The 12,599-nt window shown below is 61.7% G+C and overlaps 3 protein-coding genes across 9 annotated transcripts in view; 1 reads left to right on the forward strand and 2 right to left on the reverse strand.

The window, feature by feature from the left end:
* The window catches only part of WASF2 (WASP family member 2), a 28,161-nt gene extending 27,454 nt beyond the window's left edge, over positions 1-707 (reverse strand). Inside the window, 1 exon segment of the mRNA XM_074555550.1 lies at positions 552-707. The gene's annotated coding sequence lies outside the window, so the exon portion shown is untranslated.
* PHACTR4 (phosphatase and actin regulator 4) overlaps positions 1-12,599 on the forward strand; it is a 188,385-nt gene that overhangs the window by 26,349 nt on the left and 149,437 nt on the right. The window lies entirely within an intron of this gene.
* The window catches only part of AHDC1 (AT-hook DNA binding motif containing 1), a 49,883-nt gene continuing 48,099 nt past the window's right edge, over positions 10,816-12,599 (reverse strand). For all 7 annotated transcript variants that reach the window (XM_074555763.1, XM_074555764.1, XM_074555760.1 and 4 more), the window contains 2 exons: positions 11,963-12,555; positions 10,816-11,165 (listed from right to left, as the gene is read on the reverse strand). The gene's annotated coding sequence lies outside the window, so the exon portion shown is untranslated. The remainder of the gene's footprint in view (positions 11,166-11,962; positions 12,556-12,599) is intronic.

Genomic DNA, 12,599 nt, shown 5'->3' on the forward strand with positions numbered 1-12,599 from the left:
ACAAGTCCCAATGTCACACTCGGGCAGCAAGTGTCTGCAAAGGGAGGGACCCCTCTGCTCCCCGCGCTGCTCCCCCTGGAAGGGACCCTGCAGCACCGCCCTGGTCCCTGGGTCCCCAGCGTGCCCCGCCAGGCCAGAGCTGCGGGACAAGCCCCGGGCAGCAGGGACCGGCCGGGCCCCGGGACAGCCCCGCAGGGACATCTCGGTCACCCAGCGCGGGGCTGGAGCACCCCGGGCAGCCCGCCCCCAAGCCCGATCCCCCCAGGCCAGCCCGGCCCGGCTGCACACCCCGCACCAACCGCGGCCCCCGGGAGGGGCTGGGCCAGTGTCAGGTCGGGGACGGAGCCCCGGACCGGGACGGAGCCCCCCAAACCCCGCCCGGGACCGGGCAGCTGCGGCTCACTATGTGGCAGGAAACACCGCCCGCTTTAACCTCAGCATCCACTATTTGGCAAGGGCCTTGCGGCCCACTCCAGCGCCTCTGCCTCTCTCTCCCGGGAACAGATGGCCCGGGGGGGCTGGGGAGGCCCGCTCGCCCCTGTCGCACTCACCCTGTCCGAGGCTGTCCCCTCCGCGCCCCCGGTCTCACTACCACCAGGGCGGGCCGGCCCGCCCGTCCGCCATTCCACGGCTCCCCCTCCCTGCCCCGCCGGGCCCTCGCCCCGCCTCCCCCGGCCGCCGCGCCGCCGCGCCATTGGTTGCCCGCTCGCAGATACTGCCTCGCCATTGGCTGCGGCACGCTGTCCATCAAAGCCGTCCTACGCCACTTTCGTACGGAGCTGGCGCAGCGGAAGAACCGCACCCAAGCTGGCCGCGCAAAGAGAGTAAATAAAGAGAAGTGTACCATGAGGGGACATAGACGGGGGAACCCTGGGCGGTCTGGGGAGAGATTACAGGGACAGAGGGGACAACTGCGCCACCAATCACAATTAAGACATCTTAAAAATACTTTTGTTTGATTACGAAAGCCATAACTTGATATTCTTCCAAGTGGCATTGGAGGAAAGGGCTCTCTGTCACTTCCGCACCTCCCCCGGAGAGCTCCGCTTTGATGAGGCCTTTCGCCTCTATGGTCTCCCGCCCTGCGAGGAAAGTTCCACCTGGGGGAGCGGGGGTGTCACACCAGGGCGGGGCGGTGGCGCCGGCCCTGGGAGCGGGGGTGTGGGATTTAGGGTCTGGCATTTGGAGTTTGGGGTCAGGGATCTGGGGTCGTGGATTTGGGGTTTGGGGTCTGGGGTTTGGGGTCGGGGTGGGAGTTGTGGGACGAGGCATGCAGGGTTAGGGGACAGGCCTGCAGGAGAAGGGCTGGAGGGGTAGGGGCCTTGGGCAGGATGGGCAGGGGGTGCAGGTGACAGGGACTGTGTTGGGCTGGCACCGGGACCGGAGCCTGAGGTGCCAGTCCTGCCATGACCCCCAGGACCCCCGGCCCACGTCCAGCCCCTGCTCGGGAGGGTGTCCCCAGCCCCCAAGGCAGGTTCCTCTCACGGGGGTCCCGAGCTGGGCCATGGGGACAGCCCCCTGCCCTCCTGGCTGGCCAGGCTGGGGCGACGGCCGCTGGAGCCCTCCGGGTGTGCTGGCTTTGGCTCCCTGGATGACTTGATGAGGCTGGGAATTAAAGTCAGGGATTAAAGGAGCCTGGAGTAGGGAATAGCGCTGCTGGGGACAGGGGACAGGCCCTGCTGGGTGTCCACAGGGACAGGGCAGCCCTGCTCCTGCCCGGTCTCCAGCACAGCAGAGAGGCAGCAGGGTCCTGGCATGGCTTGGGCTGGAAGGGGTCTTAAAACTCATGCTTTGCTGTGAGCCCTGTCCAGGTGTGGCATTGAACTGGGGCCAGCATCCTGCAGCCCATCCTGTCCTCTGCAGAGCTGGGGTGATGCTGATGCCCTCCAGAAACTGCAGGAGCAGAGATCTGATGAGAAATTCCCCCCCATGACATTCCATGCTTCTGCTGGTGCACCTGGACATTAAATCCTGCCTCCCTGCTTGATCAAACCGAGCCTGTGGGCTCGATGGGGAAGAGGGAGCGGGATGAAGGGCATGGCACAGACATCCATCTCCTCCCTGCTCTGTGCTCCTGCTTCAAACCAAACCACAGGGAGTAAATCACCGCTGCTCCTGCCAGGCAGCAAACAAACCCACGGCAGAGCCAGCAGCCAGGGTCACTGCTGTGAGCTGTGCCTGTCCCTCGTGTCCGTGCCTCCTGTGGCACAGCCTGTGCCTGCCCGGGGTGCTGCTGGGAGAGATGGACACACAGACCTACCCAAACAGCCATTTCTTGCCTGTTTTTGCATCACTTTCCTCCATGAGTCCCCACCTCTGCAGGATGGTCAGCGCTTCCTGGTGCTCCCTGCTGCCCTGTGTGCGTCCTGCCAGGATGGGATGGGACACACGGGGTGCACAGGGTGGACAGGAGGTACCTGGGATCCCCAGGACATGTGGGGTACCTGGGATGCACAGGACACCCAGCATGGCCAGGGTGCCTGCGATGCAGTGGGACACAGGGGATGCACTGGGGTACCTGGGACACTGCCCCAGCACCCCACCCTGCCCTGGCAGCCCCAGCTCTGCCCTGTGGGGTGGGCCAGGGGCTGAGGTGCTGCTGGAGGCCGCTCAGCTCCGTGTTTTCCAAGCTGCCAGCGAGCCTTCCCTTGAAGATCTGCCTCTATCTCAAGGTGTCACTGCCTCAAGGGACCTACCTAATCTGTGTCTGCACTGCAACCTTTATCTCTCCTGCTCTGTTTATAGCTGCTGAATAAAAGCTGCTAAACTGCAGGATCCAGCCCCCCCACCGCCGTGCCCCCCGACAGTTTTTCCCCGGTGCTCTTGCCTGCCAGGTGCTTTCCTGTGTCCTGCTGGAGGTAATTGGTGCTCCAGGGCGTGGGGAAGGGCAGCCAGGCTGCTCCTGCCGCCCACCTCCCTCCCGGGGGGGCTCCAGCCGTGTCCAAGCCCTTGACAGCCCCAGGCAGACCCTGGCACAAAGCAGTGCCTCATCCCAGCCCTGCTTCCCTCAGCGTGGCCTTGGACTCTGCTGAGAGCCAGGTGGGATCCAGGAGGCCCAGCCTCGTCCTCTCTCTGTGCTGCAGGCGCTGGGAGAGGGGACATTCTCCACGGGAGGGAGGAGATGGCAGCTTGTTGAAGCCTTGGATGTCTCTTCCCTGGCCAACTGCCCCTCTCCCGGCAGGCACAGCTGCATCCCTGCTCCCTGCGGGAAAGGAGCCAGGGCTGGGAGCAGCAGAGCTGTGAGGAGCCTTTGGGAACGTGCTCCCAGCTCTTCTCCTGCATCCCTGACTCCCACAGACCTGGGGTGCACCAGGACTCGCGGCACACCGGGGGTGGAATGGGGCTCTCAGGGTGCACAGGGTGCCTGGGGCGCGCGGGGTCCCTAGGGTGCGCAGGGTGCCTGGGGTGCAGGAACAGCCGGGATGAAATGATGCCCGCGGGGTGCCTGGGCTGCCCGGGGTGCCTGGCATGCACACACGGGTACCTGTGCTGCACAGGACACCTGGGATGCACGGCATGGAAGGGATGCGTGGGATACCCGGGGGGCACACAGGACGGGATGTGTGGATGCCCTGGGCTGTCTGGGATGCTCAGGAGATGCCTGGTGTGCCCGGGACCCTCAGGAGGTGCCTGGGATAACAGGATGCAGAGGAGGTGCCCGGTGTGCCCAGGATGCAGAAGAGGTGCCCAGGGTGTCCGGGACACTCGGGAGGTGCCCGGTATGCCCGGGATGCTCGAGAAGTGCCCAGGGTGTCAAAGATGCCCAGGACCCTCAGGAGGTGCCCAGGATGTGCCCAGTGTGCCCAGGATGCTCGGCGGGTGCCTGGTGTGTCTGGGACACTTGGGAGATGCCCGGTGTGCCCGAGAGGTGCCCGGCGTGCCCGGCACTCTCAGAGGTGCCCGGGATGTGCCCGCTGTGCCCGGGATGCTCGCGGGTGCCCGGCGCGGGGTGCCCGGCGCGGCCCCGCGCCAGCGTGGCGCGGGCAGTGGCTGTGCCGCTGACATTTACTAATCAGCTCTCACCCAGCGCACACCCGCTCCCTTCTCTTGCTGTCTTGTCTCCATGGAGACTCCGCAACCTTTGCTCACTCGTTAATGGTATCTCAGCAAAAGAAACTCCAACGCCACCCAGCCTTCCCCTCCCGGCCCCGGGAGAAATCCTCGCCTCTCACCTCCATCCCCATCCCCTCCTGCCGCCGGGGATGAAAGGGACGAGTCCTTGTTAGCGAGGGACCCAGCCACGGGGGCAAGTTCTGACGGTGGCGCGGGGAGGAGGGAGAGCCACCATCATCCTCCTCGCCGCCAAAAAAACAAGGCCGGGGGATTTTATTGCCGTGGCAGCAAGGACGGGCTCCATTCATGCGGGATTCCGGCCAGCAGCCCCTTTCCTGCCTGATTTACCGAGCCACGAGGCTTGGCATGTGGCTCTGCCTGGGTTTCTGTGTTCCCCCATCCCAAACCCACACCCCAACGCCCACGGAGCCACCCCAAAACCCTCCAGAGGGAGCGGCTGGTGCTGGGAACAGGCTCCGTCCCCGGTGTCCTGCTCTCGCTGATTCTGTTTTCAAATTAACATGGGAAAGATGCCCATTACCTGCTTCCAGATAATGACTATGATTAGGCAGAGCTCTGCTGCCAGCCGAGATCTGAAGGATTTCTGTGCTCTCCAGCAGCGCTTTGCCAGTGCAAAAACAAGAGCAATAAAGTGTAAATAAAAGACTAAAGGAAATCGTGGGTCCATCAGCGGATGGGGTGTGTGCAAGGGGCTCTAATGATGGGCTCTCTGCAGTGGGCTGCTGGCTGCAGGCTCCAGGCAAGGCAAAATTGGAGAGAGGCTGCCCCAGTGCCTGCACCCCATGTGTGAGCCTGGCTCGGCCCCTGCTTGCTGGGAACTGGGGGTTTGGGGAAGGGAAATTCAACATGTGCATGCGTGAGGCTGTTCTGGGGGGACCCCTGGCCCTGCAGATAGAAATGGGGGCTTAAAGAGGGGGCAAGAAATAGCTGGATCTCCTGAGATGAGTGCACCAGCTCCCAGAGCACCCAGGGGGGTCCCAAAGCTCCCCTGCCTTGTGGTGTGGCGCTCTGCACCCTTGGAGCAGGACAAGGGACCCCTCTGTGCCAGGTGTGCAGGGGCATCTCCATCCCCAGGCCAGGATGGAGACCTGGGGCCTGATGGAGACCCAGACCCCTGGGCAGGGGAGGCTCAGGATGTGCAGGGAGCAGCACAGACCCAGCAGGGCTGAGCTTGTCCCCATCCTCTGGGGATGCTGGGGTGTCACTGGGGGCTCATCTCACTGCTGAGGGATGCAGAAATCCCTGCCTGTGCTGCCCAGCTGAGCTCCAGCTTCCTCTGAGCCCGCCAAGATCCCCCCAAACCATCCGAGGTCCCCTCACCACGGCCAGAGGAGATAAAAACCTTGGCTGTGGCCATGAGCTCAGCACACTGAGAGCCTTGGGGTGGCTCTCATCACCCTGGGGCAGAGTGTCCCTGCCCGTGACCCCGTGTCACCCATGGGCTCCCAGTGCAGCGGGACGGGCGCAGGGCAGCCCAGCCCGGCCGGTCGCGGGCAGGCAGCTAATCTGTGCACAGATTAGGCAGAGTTCCCAGCCACGGAGGTTTCTTCTCCTTCCTCCCCCCCTCAGTGATAACAAATAATAATATAATCCCCTTAATCCCTCCCCGAGGAGCCGGCGTGAACTCCCGGCCGGGAAGCACCGCGCTTCTGCCGCTGCTGATAACTCACACCCGGGCCCCACAAAAACAAACGCATGGCTCTCATGTTGGCCCCCAAAACTCCATGTGCTGCCCTGTGCCTGCCCCTCCCCACATCCCAGAGCCCCCATCCAGCCCCACTGCCATCCTGGGGGGATCCAGCCCCGCTCTCGGTTCCCCCCTCCCAGCGAGGCCATCACAGCCCTGCAGAGCCCCCAGACTCAGCCAAAGGGGGCCCATTCAGGACCCCCAGGGAGGCTCTGCCCTCCCAGCTCCTTCTTCCTCTGCAGCAGAGAAGCGGCAAAGCCCCAGGAAGCTCAGCCTGGCACCCCAGGTGCCTCTGCACCTTCTGCTGCCCAGGGACAATGCCAGGGGTGCCCCCCTGCACCCTCCTTGGTCCTGGAATCCTCCTTGATGCCCCAGCTGAGCCCCAGTGCTTTGTTCTGGGGCTGTTGGTGTGGGGAGCATCACTCCGGCCCCTGCTGAGCCCCAGGAGTGCTGGCACAGATCCTGCACCCCCCACCCATCTCGGGGGTGCTGGGGAGGAACATCCAGCTGCCAAACGCCCCTCCCTTCCCAGGGACCCCAGCCTGCTATTCCCCCCCGGTGCCGAGCCCTCCCTCCACCACCACCCAGCAAATATTAATAACAACCCTGCAGCCGCCTGTGCTTTTATTCCCTGGCTTTGCTGGCCCTGGCTCTGCTGAGCTCAGCTCCTCTGGCTCCAAAATGCCTTTTAAAATTACCAGAGAGTGGAGACCCCTGCGAGCACGCTGCCCCTCTGCCCCCTCGTCCCTGGCACCCTCCGGGGCCAGCAGCACCCATGTGCCACCGGGAGCTGGGTGCCATCCGCCCCCCTGATTGCAGAGGCGCCAGCCTGGGCTTGATTAAAACCCAAGTGAAAGCCAGAGCCAGGGCAGAGAGGGGGATTAGATCGCTCCGGGGAATGTTAATGGACTCCAGAGCTTTCTGCCCGGCTGGCGGCTGGGCCGGATCCAGCCCTGCATGGGCAGGCGGCTGCGGGAGCGCGGCTGGACCCGCCGGGGCGGCGGGGACGGACACGCGGGGCGTGGGGAGCCTTCCACGGGCCCGGGCGCTGCTCTGGGGAGGGCAGGGCTGGTCTGGTGCCCCGGCTGGGCTCGGCCGGGCTGGCACCGCACGGGCGGGGCGGCACCGCCGGCTCCCATCCCCATCCCGGTATCCCGGGACCGGAGAGCGCGGGGTGGCACCGCCGTGGGGGCTGCAGAGGGGCTGGCACCGCTGGCACCGCTGCCCCCGCTGCGGGAAGGGCCGGGCGGGCGCAGGTGCCGCTCCGGGGGTGCCCGGGCCCCCGACACGGAGCCGCTCCCCAGCCCGCTCCGCTGGATTGCGGGTCTGACGTGGGAAATCGCCTCCCTCCCTCGTTAGCTGTGATTAGCATGTCAAGTGCTTGAAGTTGGTGGGTATAAAGGATGCGAGCGAAGAATAATGGCTTCAATTTTCTTCACGGCACAGCCATTAATTTGAAGGAGAAGGGGGTGTCCAAAGCTGCCGGCAGCTCCAGCCCTGCGGGGCGAGGGCGGCTCGGCTGCTGCCCTGCCTGGCGAGGGGGACACGGCCCGGGGGGACCCCGGCACCGGCATCCCGTGTGCTCCCCGTGCTGGGATTGGGGCACAGGGGCGTGCAACACGTGTGTATCCATCCTGTGTGCTCCCCGTGCTGGGATTGGGGCACACGGGTGTGCAACACGTGTGTATCCATCCCCGTGCCAGGACTGGGGCACACGGGCGTGCAACACGTGTGTATGTATCCATCCCGTGTGCTCCCCGTGCTGGGATTGGGGCACAGGGACGTGCAACACGTGTGTATCCACCCCGTGCTCACCATCCCTAGCCCCGCACAGCCCCGGGAATAGGGAATTGCCCCGGCTCCGGCCCCGGGTGATGGGCAGGGGGCAGGCAGGGGCAGGGGGCAAATTCCTGCCGTGTTTCCAAGGGATGGTGAGTGTGGAAATGGAGGCAGAGCTGCTTTGCCAGGTGGGAGCGGGATCCTGGCACAGCCCTCTGAGCCTCCCCACATCCTTCTCCCCATGGATCCAGAGCTCTGGCTGCGTGCTGGCCCAGCCCTGGGCCCCTCCGAGTGCAGCATCCCCGATCCCACGGGCCTGCAGCATCCCTGTCTCCAAGCTGCAGCATCCTGAGAGGCCAGAGCCCTCCTCCCAGCAGAGCTGCTTAATTAAAACCATCATTTCCATCCCGAGGCACAGCCAGGCACCAGGACCCGGCTCACCCCACATCCCTGCACACCACGTGGCCGTGCCGGACTCACCCTGGGTGCTCCCAAATGCAGCTCCCAGAAACCTTCCAAATATCCCTGCTAAACAAATAAAAAAATAGCAAAACAATCATTTCCCCCCCAGATTTTGAGCTTTTCCCTAGTTTCCCCCAGCAAACCCAGGCAGTGCTGGGCTGTGCTGATCAATCCCCAACAATCAGCCCCATCACAAGGTTTTTCAGGCTCTAGAGTGGCTCATGCTGCTTCAGAGATATAATTTAAAAAATATTTCACTTATTTTATTATTTTTGTCTTTAAAAAAAGACAAAAAATAATAAAATAAGTGAAATCCAGCTGTGGTCCAAGCAGCCAGTCATACCCAGCAAGGCTCTGGTGTGCCAGGTGATGCTTCCTGGTGGGATTTACCCACTGCGGGGAATTTAATCATCTTTCGGGGCTGCTTGTTGTGACCTGAAACGGGAGAGAGGGAAAATGGGGCGGGAAAGAGTAAATTTGATGCTGGTGGGAAACCGGAGGCAAGCTGGGAATGAAGGGTCATGGACCCCCACGAGACCAGCCAGGAGGGGCCAGAGGGGGGGTTCAGCACCTTGGAATGGGCGCTGGACGCAGGCAGGGCACCACGGATGGCCGGAGCCCCCAGGCTGCTCCCGTGCCTCAGTTTCCCCCGTTGTGTCACAGCCAGGGGACACTGGTGCCCACCAGGCTGGAAGCACAACACGGGGGTGCCCCCGGTGGGTCCCGTTCCCCCCAGCCCTGTCCTCTGTGTGAGCACGGTGGGAAGGGGGGGCTGCAACCCTCACCCCACCCTCCCCAGCACCCCCAGCACAGAGGGGGTCCCTGAGCATCCCCCCAATTCCTCAGCCTCCCCGGGGGTGGGGGGGCACCGCAGGCCCGACCCCCCGCTCCCCCATCCATCAGAGTGCGCGGCGTGTTCCTCTCCATAGCAACCCCTGATCCCGGCCCCACAGGGCTCTTCCACAGCCCCGACCTGCCTGGCACCGCTCACCTGTCCCCTCCTACCTGGGCACTGCTCACCTGCCCTGGCACCGCTCACCTGTCCCCTCCTACCTGGGCACTGCTCACCTGTCCTGGCATCACTCACCCAGAGCTCCTCCGCAGCCCCGACCCCGCTGGCACCGCTCACCTCCTTAACCTGGGCACTGCCCACCTGTCCCACTGTGTCACTGCTCAGCTCCCACCGTGGCACCGCTCCTCTCTGCTGGCACCACTCACCTGTCCCACCTGGGCACCGCTCACCTGTCCTGGCACTGCTCCCCTCTCCCACCCTGGCCCCTCTCCCCTTTCCAACCCACAGGTAGCTGTGCCCCCCAACCCCGGACCCCCCTCTCCTCTCCCAGAAGCTGCTGCCTTCGCCTTCCCAGGCTGGAGGTTGGTGCATTTCTGAATTTTATTTGTTCTGTCCTTATTTTCCTCCTCTCTTTGCTCCTTTCTGGCAGTGACGCTTCTCCAATCCATCTCCTGTGCCCCTGTGCCCCTTCACCCCGGCGGTGCCAGGTGGGCAAAGCCCTCCTGCCTGCAGAGCCCCCCCGTGTGTGCCCACAGTGCCACCGGGCCCTGGCACTGTCCCCTGAGCCCTCGGGTGGCACCGCGTCCCTGTTTGTACCAAAATTCAGCTTTCTTGGAGCAATTCCACCTCTGAAATCCAGGGAGGGTCAGGGTCCCTCCAACACCCGCCCCCGGCACAGCCAGGCCGTGCTCCCCCAAAAAAGAGAAGCAAGAAAGCAGCGGGCATCGCTCAATATATAGGTTTCTTTTTAATATAAAAAAAGTGCCTATTAAAAATTCCTTCCTAAATAACACAAAAAGACCGTTTGAGGGGCAAAGCGGGGGCCGGGGGGCTCGGGGGGGCCCCTCTGGCCAGGGCAGCACAAGCACTGCACAGGGCAGCTGGGGGGGCGGGGGAAGGAGGGGGTATTTCGACCAAATTTGGGTAGTTCTCCCTTTTATTTTTTTTTCCTTTTTTGTGAATTTTGCCTTTTTTATCCATTTCAGGGTGGTTTTCTTCTCTTTGTGTGTGTGTGTGTGTGTGTGTTTTTTTTCTCTTTTTTTGCACAACCCACAAAGCTGCACAGAGATTGCCAAACTCTCGAGGAGGGGGGGACACACAGGGAATTTGTGGGAGGAGAGGACCCCAAAGCCCACCTGGCACCCACACACGCACCCCCACCCTGAGCTCGTCGCCGCCACCGCCCCGGGGACCCCGGGAAAGGGACCCCCTTTACCCCAGCCCCCCATTCCCCCTCCCCACCAAGAGGGTCTGTGATTGATTTAGTCCTTATTTTTTTTTCCTTTTTTTTTAAGTTTTTTTTTTCTTCTTCTTTTTTTTTTTTTTTAACTCCTTTTTGTTTTTATACAAATTTGGATCTTTGGGTGTGTACTGCCAAAAAAAAAAAAAAACCAAAAAACAAAAAACCCAACAAAAAAAAAAATCAAAAACCCGCCTTCGTTCTTCAGAATAATAATAAAAATAAAACTCAAATCATCATTGAATCATTAAAAAAAAGGCAACGGAAACCCAAGGAACCCATGCGGAAGTTGCACACCACAAAACCACAGCAGATGTACAGAATGCAATATACAAGACACGATTTATAATAAAACATTATATACAATAAATAGGTTATTGTCACTTTTTTCTTTTTTTTTCTTTTTTTTTTTGTTGCTCGATCTGTAAATAAATTTTTTCTCAGTGCATACTGGGGGGTTTTGCTCTTTTCTGCTGCATATTCACCTCTTGGATGCTTTAGGCCAGTTCTCCATCATTTTTGGATTCTCCCTCTGGTGCATGATTCTCTCTCTCTCTCTCATTTTTTTTTGTGATTTTTCAGCTTTTTAATTTTTTTTTTTTTTATCCTTAAACATTTTTTTTAACTTCTTTTCTTCAAAAGTATTTACAATTGCTGGTTTTGTGCAGAAAATGAAAATTAATCAAATAAAAAATAAAACTTAAAGAGTCCCTCTGCTGCTTCTGGCTGGGAGGAGAGAGAGAACGCGGCGCCGGCGCCACGGCCGAGGCGGGGCCGGGGGCGAAGCGGGGGCGGCGGGCGGGGTCCCCTCCGGAGGCGCCCCCTCCTCTCCATCTCCTCTCCATCTCCTCTGCTCTGCTCCGCTCCGGCGGCCGCGACGGGCGGGGGGCGCAGCGCTGGGGGTGCTGGGGCTGGGGGCAGAGGGAGAGAGGGGTGAGGGTCCCACCCTGGGCTGCCTGCCCGCCCCCGGCCCCCCAGCACCCGCGGAGCGGGGGTCTGGCACCCCCAAACCCGGGGGACGGGGTCCTGCTCCTCAAATCTGGCATCACTCACATGCCCGGGGACCGGTACCCCAAATCTGGCACCCACCCACCCACCCACACAGGGACTGGGGACATGCCTACCTCCTTCATCTGGCACCCCAACACTCACGGATCTGGGGGTCCCATTCACCCCAACCTGGCACCTCAACACCCAGGGGATCTGGGGTCCTGCTCATCCCAACCTGGCACCCCAATACTCAGGTATCTGGGGTCCTGTTCACCCCAGTGTGGCACCCATGTCCCAGGGGATCTGGGGTCGCATTCACCCCCATGTGGCACCCATGTCCCAGGGGATCTGGGTCCTTCCAATCCAGCCCTGCACCCTGGATTCCTGCTCATTCCTGTCTGGCACCCACGTACCCAGGGCTCTGGAGTCCTGCTGGCCCCATCTGGCACCCGAACAGGGCTCTGGGGCACCCCACACCCCCTCACCTGGCACCCCCTGGCACAGCCTGCACCCCCAGCCCGGGCTCCAGCCACCCCCAGGCTCTGCAGCCCACAGGGTCCCCGGTTTGGCGCTTGGTGGGACAACACCCAAGGGCTCACAGCCCAGCAGGGCCGGGGGCGCCCTGTGGGTGGGTGCAGGTGGGTCAGGGAGCCCACCAGGGCACGGAGCACACGGCAGAGCCTGGCTGGGAGGCACAGCTGGCACAGCTGGCACTCACCTGGTGACGGTGGCGTCTCCGAGCCCCGCTGGCGACGCTGCCAGAGCTGGAGGGGTCAGCGCTTCAGCAGCACCCATCGCTGTCCGTCCGGCGGGAGCAGCCCCAGGCGACAGCGGGCGGGGAGGGACAAGAACAGAAAAGAATCCCCAAACAGCCTCCCCGGGGCGGCCGAGGGGCCCCGGCCGGGCTGCGGGCAGGGGGCACCCAGCACTGACCCCCAGAGCCCCCCTGCCCGCGCCCCTGCGCCGGGCCTGCGCTCTGTCCGTCCGTCCGTCCGTCCGATTGTCCTGCTGCGGGGCGGGGGGGGCGGCAGTCCGGGAAGCAGAGCCGGAGCTTGGCAGGCGGAGCGGGTTTGAGTGCGGAGGGGGAAAAACGGGGGGTTTCTCTCTTCATCCATTATTATTAATTTTTTCCTTTTGTTTCACTTATTTTTTATCTTTTTTATCTTTTTTTTTCTCCTTTTTTTCTCCTTTTTTCTTTCTTTTTTTTTCTTTTTTTTTTTTTTTTTTTAAGAAAACAAACAAACGGTTCCAATCCCAGTTAAATACAGAACTTGAAAAGTGTTCCAGAAAAAAGTGCTGGCTAAATTACCTCTGAAAGAGAAACACAACATGGAGAGAGAGGGGGACACGATGAG

This window comes from Zonotrichia albicollis, chromosome 20, assembly GCF_047830755.1.
Source record: "Zonotrichia albicollis isolate bZonAlb1 chromosome 20, bZonAlb1.hap1, whole genome shotgun sequence".
NCBI lineage: Eukaryota > Metazoa > Chordata > Aves > Passeriformes > Passerellidae > Zonotrichia > Zonotrichia albicollis.